The sequence below is a fragment of the Diorhabda sublineata genome, chromosome 6, assembly GCF_026230105.1.
Source record: "Diorhabda sublineata isolate icDioSubl1.1 chromosome 6, icDioSubl1.1, whole genome shotgun sequence".
In the NCBI taxonomy this organism is placed as follows: domain Eukaryota; kingdom Metazoa; phylum Arthropoda; class Insecta; order Coleoptera; family Chrysomelidae; genus Diorhabda; species Diorhabda sublineata.
In genome coordinates this window covers 11,007,656-11,019,573 of record NC_079479.1, presented here as the reverse complement: position 1 = coordinate 11,019,573, position 11,918 = coordinate 11,007,656, and the positions used below count along the sequence as shown (strand labels likewise).

Genomic DNA, 11,918 nt, shown 5'->3' with positions numbered 1-11,918 from the left:
AAGATTTAGGTATAGGAAAGTATACAAGAATTTGCCTTATTTTTAACTCTTTAATGCATTAAAATAGACAAAACCGGGTGGTTCTATTTAAAAAAATTAAGAAATTTGATATTTATGGAGTTAAATTTTTTATACACACCCTGTATAAAATGAAAAATTATCAATATAGATTGCTAAACGCAACAGAATAGAAACTATTTCCATATTTTTAGGGGTCTCGTAAAAAGTTTTCAGACAAAAGTATACTAAAATTTCACGTACATTTCAAAAATGTATTAATATACAAGCTCCATTCAAAATAACATAGTTACAGTCGACTTCCGGTAGAAGCAGATAGTTTTAACTCGTCGTGGGACGTATATTATGTGAAAAAAAAACTGAAATAGGTCTCACATTTTTATATTCTTAAACTGACAATTTACAGTATGAAAATATGATCACCCTCCATCACCCCTTCTGAGTTATAAGCACCCCAAAAAAGGGAGTGTGGCAACTTGTCGGAAAGGGATTTTAGCCCTCTGTTCAACAATATAAAGTTTTTTGAATTTGTTGCAATCATAACTGAGAAAATTGATTTTTAAGATGTAAAATCAGAATGTACTTTACAATTAAATTAAACGTTCAAAATGATCACCATTCACTTCTTGACAATAGCCGAGGCGGTTTTGGAATTGTCGTATAGCATTTTGTATCACATCAGGGGTTATTTGTTGTTGTTGATTTTAAATAACCCCATAACAAGTAATCGAGAGGAGTCAAATCGGTGGATCTACCATTCGATCGTTCCACGTCTTCCAATCCATCTATGGGCAAACCTTGTTTAAATAATTTCTAACTGTACATGCAAAATACGGTGGAGCTCCGTCTTGTTGGTGGTGAATAAATAGATCGATCTATCTGGATGATTAACACTGGAAAAAGTCTTTGTAATGGAGATATTAATAATTTAATGAAAAAAAATCTAGATAAACCTCACCATTAACTGTGTCTTCAAAAAAATAAGGACCAATAATTTTATTGTTAATGATATCAGCCTAAACGTTCACTTCTTTAGTATATTAAGTGTGAGCTTCACACATCCAGTGAGGGTTTTCTCTGCTCCAATATCTACAGTTCTGTTTGTTAACCGTTCCGTTTAAATGGAACGTCGCTTTATCATGTAAAACTATTTTATTTATGAACTGCAAATCTGAGTCCATCGTGCCCATCATCAATTCATAGAATTGCCTTCTATCAGGATCATCTTCATTTAACTACTGAATCAACTGAACGTTGCACGAGTGATATTTTTTTATGCAAAACTCTCAAAATTTTATTTACTTACATCATTGTCGGCGGCAAGTTCTCGAGTTATCTTATGCGGATTTTCCTCAATCTCTAAGAGGAGATTCTTCTTTTCATCAGTATATCGAACATAAATTATAAATAACCGATACAATTAATTTTTTTTTTGATATAAATGTGTTATACTTGAATTGAATATTGAAAAAATATAACCAAAAAAAATAATTACAATATATTCGATTATATTTCCCAGTAAATGTGGCAGAGTTCTTGAAAATGGGCGTCAGGTGAGTTGTTGCACACAATAAAGATGATATAACAACTAAACGCTGTTTTTGAAACATTTTTATCAAATTCTTACAGTATGTAATGTTTACGACGTTTGGTTATTGAGTATCGAGACTAGCAGAAAGTAAAAAGAAAAAGTACACATGTGTCAAAAATTAGCGACTGTTTGCTTTGCCATAAAAATAATTGGCGTCAAAATTAAGTATAAAATTATTGTGAAATTGCACATGAAACTTGGAAAACTGCAACTGAAAGTGATAATTTATTGAAACAAGTGTATAACAATGAATGTTTTTGATCGGTTAAAGCATTTCCAAGACTGCTCGAGGATGTTGAAGATGATTTACGTTCGGGTGTCCTTTCCACGTCAAACACGATTGAAAATATCGAGAAAACTATTAATCTTGTTCAATTCATGCGATTGCTGAATCTATAGGAATAAACATTAGGATGAATTTTAGGAAAAAATTTGAACATGCGAAGTGGGTCTAAAACTTGTCAGTATGAATCCAATTGAATTCCTGGATCTGGCACCGCGCCACTTCTACCTCATTCAAATCCGTATTGAAAAGAACAAAATTTGAGTCGTTGAAGCTGTAAAAGAAATAGCGGCGCGTGATCTATAGGAACTGACAGAAAAAGACTTCCTGAATTGTTTCAAACAGTGGAAGATTCGTATAAAGCGATTTAGGGATAGAGAAAGGGTACATAGTGATATTGATAATAAATAGAGGAGCTGAGGTGATTTTGAAGCTTTGATTTGAGTCACTGTTCTCATTTTCCATCAGACAAGAAGATGATTCTCAATGCACTTATCTCTTATCATTGACATAATATTTAAAGACACGAAAATCCTAAAATAGCTAAAAAACATTTCGCGCTCTACAAAAGTGTTAAATAAAACAAAACTTTTTGGTAGTTATTATGAATTGTGAGTTCCTTTTGAACAGTTTGCACGTATTGGACTTACCAAAATAGTTTTTTCCTGTTATCACAAAAGAATTTTTTCAAACATGTCTTTTTGTATCCAATATTGACACATTTGTCTGCGAAAATTCCATATGTTGATATTTGCAGTTACTAACGTTGACACCAATCCAAATATTGACCCTGCGCTTTCCTGAAGCTATTCATCGAGGCCTAAATGAACAAAAGATATTCAGAAATATATTTCAAGAAGGTATGTGAAATTTCAGAAAAGAAGGTAAGTGAATGTTTAGCACACGGCGCAGTTTGTATTGTACGTTACTGGCAGAGATGATTCCCGTTGCCCGAAGACTTAAAAACCGTCCTCAATCAGTTGCAGGGAAGAAGTGGTGTTACTTCAGCATTACCTCCAGAATCAATTTTGACAACCAAGCAAACGCATTCCGTTTCACGTTTTTTGTTAGGCATCACAGCCACAGCTATGTCTTCTTCAAGATTCCATCGAATAGAGATTTTTCTAACTGTCTGTATAAATCCCATGAGAAAACGTGGTGCAAATTAATTAATAAAGATCCTGACACACAGAAGGTGTTGCAATATGAAAATATTTGTAAGATTTTGATTCATAAAGTAATTGTTTTATGATAAGATCCCGATTTTTCATTTCATGTTTGGTCGTCTGAACCCAGAGAACATATTTAGAAGAAATTTCGATTTAATTAAGGGATGAAGGGCCGTTATTGTTATTATGTAATGAATAAATAAAATTTGTATGTTAACCAGAGTGTACAATTTTTTTTGCTATAGTATGTACAATATAGTAGTAAACACAAAAAAACACTTAGCCCTTACATAGCATCCCTGGTGGGGATCGAACCCACGACCTTTGGATTAGAAGTCCAACGCGCTATCCTCTGCGCTACAGGGACGATGAATAATTTTGTCGATACACCCGTTTGGATTTGAAATCGTCATATCTATGTTCATATCAAATAATCTATTTCACATATATCTTTTTTGATAATACTTAAGATTATTATAGATAACTAATTATATAACTTAAGTGTCCTGTTATTTTTAATCTGGACAAGCAGTCACTCAAATTTTCCTTCTCGAATAAAATTTCAAAAAGTAATTTAATTAAACGTAACAATTAGAAGAGTGCAAAGAATGGTTACTAATAATCGTCGTTTTGATATTAGAGAGGTAGCTGCATTCATGATAGTCCGGGCGCTGGCAGGGATTCATGTAGCCCGAGAATCGGCTGACCGGCACCCTGGTCAGTTTGTTATTAACACTTTAATTGTTTAAACGGCTATAATTTATTATCTACAATAGTTACGGGGTTTTTGATCAAACAGTCACGTTGCAAATCTTCTAACGAATATTTCCGTTTTTGAATTTCGAAAAAATATTTATTAGCACCAAAGTTATAGGCAAAGTAGTGTAATAAAAATGCAAAAATGCGCCAATTTCCCTTTCAATCGGTCGTATTCCTGCCTAGGTGAATTCAATTGAGACTTTTTAAGATCCATTCTAAAGAAAATACTTTTTCCTTCAAAACGAGCCCTCATCCGTACATTTTCAAGCATTTGGAACAGTTTTATAGCACTTGGAAGACCAAATTTTAATAGGAAAATGACACTTTGATTTGTTTATAGGCTATTTGTGCAAAGAATAAACATTATGGAAAATAAAACAGGGCCATTTTATTCCGCATAGTAACAGACCACTTTGAAGCTCTCACTTGAAATTCTATGACAATTGGTTAATAAACTACAGCCGATTTTCGGAGCACGAAGCTTGCAATCTAAGCGACGTTTTCTTTGGCAGTCTGTAGCATAAATATTTCACCAAATATCAATTAAACAGCACTTGTTAGTTGCATTAACATTTTTTAAAACATCTTACAGAAATTATTATTACATTTTCTTAACTTAAGTAAGTATTTATTTGTCACAAATTAAATTATATTGTAGTATTATGTATCAATAATAATAGTTTTGGCAAAACTCACTCGTTTTATCACAGTTTTATGTTGATACACAATTCAATATTAATATCCTAAAAGAATACAATATTTTTACATTATTCACACGAGGCAAGAGTTTTCAAAAGTTTTAGTTTTACTACAAGCGCAGAATGAAATGCAAATACAATATTTTGTAATTACAATTTGGTATTGGTGGAGAAACGAATAGAACATTAATTTTTTGAAGTACAAGAATATTCTCATGTAATTCAAACCCAAAATCATGAGGATTTATCCGAATACGATCAGTGTTCAATATATGAACTTGCTCATAAGTTATATAAAATGCTCTCAATATATTTAGTCTGATAGAATTTGACGTGGGAAAAAGCTCCATTAATGTTTTGTTCGCAGCGAATCTCATCAAACGTAATTAGTGTTGTCATCTGTAGTGCAACAATAGAAGCCGCAGGAAAATCTTTGAAGAAACTTCTCTGGAAAAGCTTTTAAGGCGGCATGTTTCGTGCCAAATTTGCTTGTATAACAGAAGCCGGTAAGGTGGTGTAGAGCTATCAATATTGAGTAGGTTTCATATCCGTTTATTTTTGATAATTTACGCAGTGGTACAAATCTTCTTGTCGATCCTGCGATATCTCATGATAGATCTTCAATGGACTGGTTGAGAAATCGTTTTATTGGTCCTACATATGAAACTGCATCTCTTAGTACTGATGAAGAAAGTGTAGCCAAGTCAAAATTAAAGTAAATGTGGATATTGCATTCTTTTGGATCCCTCCTATAAATGAGTATCCGTTAATCTCAATGAAAGCAATGAAGGCGATACTCCCGTATATCTGTGATGCCGCATTTTCATCTATGAATGCAATCAAGACAAAAAAACCGTTGACTGCTAAAAAATTTGGAAGATGACATGAGGGTGTGTTTGTCAACTATTCAACCAAGACAAGATCTTGTAATAAAGGGAAATCAGATTCAAATTTCCCACTAGTTTTTCTTCACACCTACTATTCTAAATAAACTTTATTGAATTTTATTTGTCCTGTAATGATTTTTTCTCTTAATATTAAAATATTTGTTTACTTGACTTTAGTTTTTTTTTATTTAGTTTTCATTGGTAATTTTTTCCGATAAAATTTGCTATTATCATGTGTAAATAATACCAATTCAATACCATATAACTTAATGAAACGCAATATTGAAATACGCTAATCAAATGGTTAAATAAGGTTTAAAATTAATGTGCCGTGACGGATAAAAGGTTAGGAATCGCAGTTCTAGATCTACACTTCACATACTTTTAGCTTCTTAAATAATTAGAACAATAAATTTCATACATTAAATTGATGTACCCACTTATTTTACAACTCAACCGTCAATAGTTAGCCACCCCTAAGTATTATTATATCACTTACCATGTGGAGAATGCATTCAAAAAGTTTAGAAATAATTTTATTTTTTTCTGTGCTGCGTTTCTCCAATTTTTATTAAATTTTCTACGTATGTATCAAAAATGAAATCTAGTCGACAAACATTTTTTGACAAATGAGAGATCAAATTACAGAAAGTTACTGCAAAATGATCAAATGTAATCATTTTGTCCATTTTAACTGATGACAGAAATACAAAACATCTACGATCTGCATAGAACGGCAACTGACCTTGCTCCGAAAATCGGCTGTAGTTTATTAACCAATTGTCATGGAATTTCAAGTGAGAGCTTCAAAGTGGTCTGTTACTATGCGAAATAAAATGGCTCTGATTTTTTTTCGAAAATATTCATTCTTCTTCGCACGAATGGCCTATAAACAAATAAAAATGTCATTTTAAAATATTGTCTTACAAGTGCTATAAAATGCTTGAAAATGTACGTATGAAGGCTCATTTTGAAGGGAAAAGTATTTTCTTTGGAATGGATCTTAAAAAGTCTCAATTGAATTCACCTATGCCGAAAAAGGACCGATTGAAAAAGAAATCAGCGCATTTTTGCATTTTTATTACACTACTTTTCCTATAACTTTAGTGCTCATAAATTTTTTCTCAAAATTCAAAAACGGAAATATTTGTTAGAAGATTTGGAATGTGACTGTTTTATCAAAAATTGCGTAAATATTGTATATAATCACTTATAGCCGTTTAAATAATTAAATTGTTAATAACAAACTGACCAGGGTGCTGGCCTCGCAACCCCCATAAATCGATTCTCCGGCTCAAAAAACATAGATTCAATAATTTTCTCGTGGTGACCCATAAAGGGCTACGGAAAACCCTTTCAGCGCCCGGACTATAAAGTATTTACGGATTGAAAAATTTCATGTCTTAATAATCCTAAATTTATGAGAGCTCTGACCTTTCTTAAATTCTTATTTGGCATTTTAGAAGGATTGATATTCAAATTAATAAAACGTATTGATTGTTTGTCTTATTGAATTGAATTAAAACTAAAAATTTATTGCACATAATTCCACATAGAAGTACATAATTTGCATTCAATTAAGAAACACTTTATACTCATAATCCCGTGAACGTTTTTATCGACATCAAATTCTTTCTATTGTTATCAGTAATTATATAATTTGATCCCTCTGCGATGACAACTGAGAAAGGTCCGTTATGCCACGAGTCAAATTTTTGACGATTTTTATTCGTCCATATCTCGACCATATCTCCAGATTTCACGATTGATTTTGAGTTTAAATAAAATAAATTTCACCCATTGACTTTGCTTTTTTGAGATATTCTTGTTGTATTTGAGTGCAATTTGTAAACAATACCGAAATTCTTTATCTTATGCATGAATGTTATACAATGGATCTAGGAGAAATCTTATACCTTATCATCAGGTGTAAAGTTATGACATGAGCTTGGTGTAGTATTATTATAATTGAATTTTCAAAAACTTCATGGGGCTGTTTACTAAAATAAAAAATTTTCACCAATATTTGATGCAGCTATTAAAGCATTGAAGCATGACCTTCATATGACCTTACAAATATGCCGATAGTGTCAATACATACCATGTCAATTAGTCGTTGAAGAATTGACGTGAATATGAGAGGCTCAGGCTGTTTAATTTTGAACATATTTTTCAAATTGACATATATGACATTGTTTCACGAAGTTAGCAACGTCATGATGCTTCTTTGTCCACAATGACCACCCAACCTAAGAGTCGTTATGGAACTTGTCAATAAATTTTTGCCTTAATAATTTCCTAGCTATGTTCAATGTGTTCGATACTTTTTTTATAATAAGAATCGTTAAACTCATCAAAATAGCCATTAACTGCCGACATCACCTCTTCATTATTGGAAAATCTTTGACAACCGAGATATTTATTCAAGTCTGAAAACAGAAAAAAATCGGAGGGGGCTTAATCTGGTGAATGGGGTGCATAAGGTAGCAATTGAAACTTTTATTCATTAATTTTGGCCAAAAGTTCGCAAAATATTCGCCGTTGATAGTGTTTCCTATTTCAAGATAGTCAATTTACATTATGCCACGCGCATCCCAAAAACAAAAAACCGATGCCATGATCTGCAGATGGAACGGTATTTGCCTTCTTTGGTTGATTCTCCCTTTTAAGTCCATTGTTGTAATTGGGAAATATTGCCAAACCCTCCATTTTCAATATCTTCACGAAGTTGTCCTTGTTCCATTATGAGCAAACACCCATCTTGCGCACAGCTTTCTCATGTCCGCAATTTCAGTTAATATGCTATATACCGCACTTTTTGAAATGCCTACTATGTCTGCTAGCTCGTGTAGTTTCAGTCGACGATCAACCAGTGGCGCTTTGTAGATTTTTTTAAACATTTCTGTAGTCGTCACCTCATTCGGTCGACCTCTGCGATGCTGGTCGTACCTAATATTTTAATATTTATAACGAAGGAGCAGTCTCATCCAGAGTAGAATATAGTTCATCTTCTTTATTGTATGGACTAATGGCCTTTTAAATAAAAGTATTGTATCACATTTTGATGACCAATTTTTCTCATGCTTACACTGAAACTGAAAATATTTGAGGCGTTTCTTACAAAAACCACCAAAGTTCAGTTTTGACTTATTTGGGGAAGGTGGAAAAAAATTTATGTCGCTCAACGTTTTGCTTAATTTGGCTTTTTCTTATGTAAGACATATTTTATTTTATAATTAGCGAATGTCGGCTAAGAAAAATTTATCAAAATTTTGGTAATATTTCAAATAACAACGTAGTTTTTTCTTTTTTATGGACAATGGTTGTTTTTACGGGAATTTCTATGAAACTGACGATTTCAAAGTGCAAAAGGTAAAAAAAAAATTTATTTCTAAACAATGTTAAGTTGTAATAAATACAAAGAGAATCAGCATCATTGTTTAATCTTCTGAGCCACTGCTATTGTCTATTTCAACTTCAGGTTCAGTACTGGTGCTGGGCTGAGCAAGGTTTGATTGCAGATTGCAGATTTCGTACAAAACCTAGCTTCTGAGGTTTGATTTGAATCTCACCTTGATACAGGGGCTTTAATGTTAGTTCAGTACCAAGCTTCTTCCGGTTTCGCAGATGTATTGTTTCCCAGGCACCTGTGTATGAATACTTATTCTGTATATAGTCTACTTCAGCTCTTTTAATCATTCTTACTTATTTTATTTCCATAGGCAACTTTGGATTTGAGATAAAAAATGGTTTCAGAGCTTCAGCCATATTAAAAAAATCTTTTTGCTATTGTTTCACAATCTTAAAATGAGAAGGCTTCTCTCATGCTGCTGATATTAATCTATCCCAAGCAGACAGTACTTCTGCAGTGTTCTTCCTTTTTTTGCCTCAATTAAACTAAAATCTTGATCGTTGGACAGTCGGGAATGTCCTCGAATAGGAAAATAATATTTAATGGTTTTGAAAATTTTCAAAATGTGAACTAAGGCCATCACTAAACAATACTTTGTTACTTATATCTGCCCTGTTAAAATAATGCAACAACAAAGAAGGAACATCATTCAGGCCTTTCTTGCCCAGTTTCATCGTACATGAACATAGTTGCATCATTGGTTGCCAAATCATGCACTCAAAAATATAGTACCAAAGCTGGCTGGCGAAAAAAACATACCTAACCACCAATTTGAATCTGAGGAAATGTCAAATTTTGCACGTAATCAAACGACAAGCACATAACAAGGCCTTGCTTTGCTTTAAGTTTATATTTCTTCTAAGTCAGTGCATAAATTTAGTTTTGATATAAATCTATCACAAATGTTACATTTCAGCAGTCCAAACTTATTATTAAATGATGTGAAAATTATGCACTGCTTTGTCAAAAAGTGTTTCTGGAAGGTATAATCTGTTTGGATTTTTTCGTCTTGAATAATGTGATTGTCGAGCTTTAAATGACTGGATATGGGTTTAATTCGCTACAGGCTGTTATCATGCCTTCCTCTTCTATCGTGTGGTGATTTACCTTAAAGTAAAAAAATATTTTGTAGTCTTCGTACTCTCCCTCTAGTAACACCAAATATGCTTGAAAACACCTTTAAACATACTGGATATTCTTTGCCTTCCACTCTTATCTTGTAAGAAAACCCTGCACTTTTACTAAAGGATTTCATTCCGTCATTTCCTTCTTCCGCATTTGGTTCATCATCACTTCTATCACTAACTTTTTTGGATCTACGTCGAAGCGGATGGATATTGAGCCTTCTAAATAAGAATCTTGTTCATACTTTGACGCCATGTTATTTAACCGAGTTATGAAAGTCTGTCGATTATTCTCGTTAATATTTTGGAATCACTTTAAACTTTCTTTTATAACTGTTTCTTCCTTTACAAATTTTCTCTTCATTTTCTGCCAATTTGTAACATTATTTTCATCACAAATATTGTAACACTCGCCATTCTTACTAATCAAACAGACCGGGACAATGGTGCTTTTTGCAGGAATTCGGTTGGACTATGGCTATTTTTATAGAACCACTTGATCTTTTGGCGGCTGTAGCTTTGTAGAATCTGACATTCTCTATCAAACAGGTGGCCCCCGATTTATAAGTGTCAATTCAAACCGCGAAATCCGAATTTTAGGACTATGGTCGTTCTTGTAAGAAACGCCTCATTTACTATTGATTACTGCCAAACAAATAATAAACAACGCGGCGTCTTCTAAATTGAAACATATGCTGCATAGATTGTGTACTTTTTGATACAGTGGTATTTTTCAAGTAACTACAGCCATCTCTTGGCCAGTCCGGGTACTTCCGAGATCATCCTCGAAGAAGGAAAGATCTGACAACAATGTTTATACCACTATATTACCGGCCATATAACAAGACCGTTGTACATGTAAAATTATTAAATTAAAGCGTACCATACATAAAACTCGCTCTGTATAATATAACTATCGTCGTGTGTTGCTTACTGCATGTGCATATGAAATGTGTTACGTTGAGGGGTTATTGAAACTGATTTGTTTATTGCAAATTTAATTTCAATCCTTGGTTTCATATTAGATACTTTATATAATATATCAACGAAAATTGTCCACGAGTGTAGTATTGAGCATCGTACTCTAAAAATGGACATCACAAGCTACTTATGTCGACGAAGCGCATCGGAAAATGATCGAATTTCATTACACAAGTTTAATCACTCGTAATTATAATACTTATACTGAACTGATAATCAAAAATTAATAAATTATTAAAACAATATTTAATTGGCAACTTCTTTCATATCTATATCTCTTACATGTGTAAGAATGTAGCTATTGAACATTTTTAAAATAAATAATGATTTTTAATCATTTAAAATAATATTCATATACCTACATACTTATGAATAATTCATAATTCAAATGAAAAAAATTAACCGTGCGTGATTCTCTCATGACTCTAACATTTAAAGCCTAGAGCTTTGTCGTTAAGCTAAAGAATACATGCCATGGAAACCTTTATATGTTGACCTTCGCAATTTTTCCTACCACATTGACCCCAGTCAATTAATAAAGAGAGATGACAATCCCAAAATCTTTCAATCACTTGCTTCAGGATGATCGCTGATTGTGACAAGTGACAAATAATCTTAGATGACAATTATTCTCAATACAAGTTTTTCTTTTGAATCTCTTGGGTGTTTGTTGAGGCTTTGCTTTTAATATTGTTTATTCGTCACTGTTTTTATTCTAAATTAGCTTTAAATTTAGTTTAGGTTCAATTTGAGTTCAATTAAATAGGCCGTTAATTAGTTTAGATCTAGTTATTAGTTTAGTGTAGGAAAAAGCTAAAAATGGTCAATTATTGTTGTGTGTCATTGTGTACAAATAATGGAAAAATTAAAAAAATGCATAGATTTCATTTGGATGATGAAGTAAGTGTTTATTGAAACTCCAACTAATTTTTGTTTTCTAGCTCTAATCTTTATGCTCAACATTAATATTTCACTAATATTGTAAGTTACGTAAAA

General features: G+C 32.5%; 1 non-coding gene across 1 annotated transcript; it reads right to left on the bottom strand.

Moving 5' to 3' along the window:
* Positions 1 to 3,355: 3,355 nt before the first annotated feature.
* Positions 3,356 to 3,428, bottom strand: Trnar-ucu (transfer RNA arginine (anticodon UCU)). Its single transcript has one exon. It is a non-coding gene; the product is annotated as a tRNA-Arg (tRNA).
* Between the last annotated feature and the right edge of the window lie 8,490 nt (positions 3,429 to 11,918).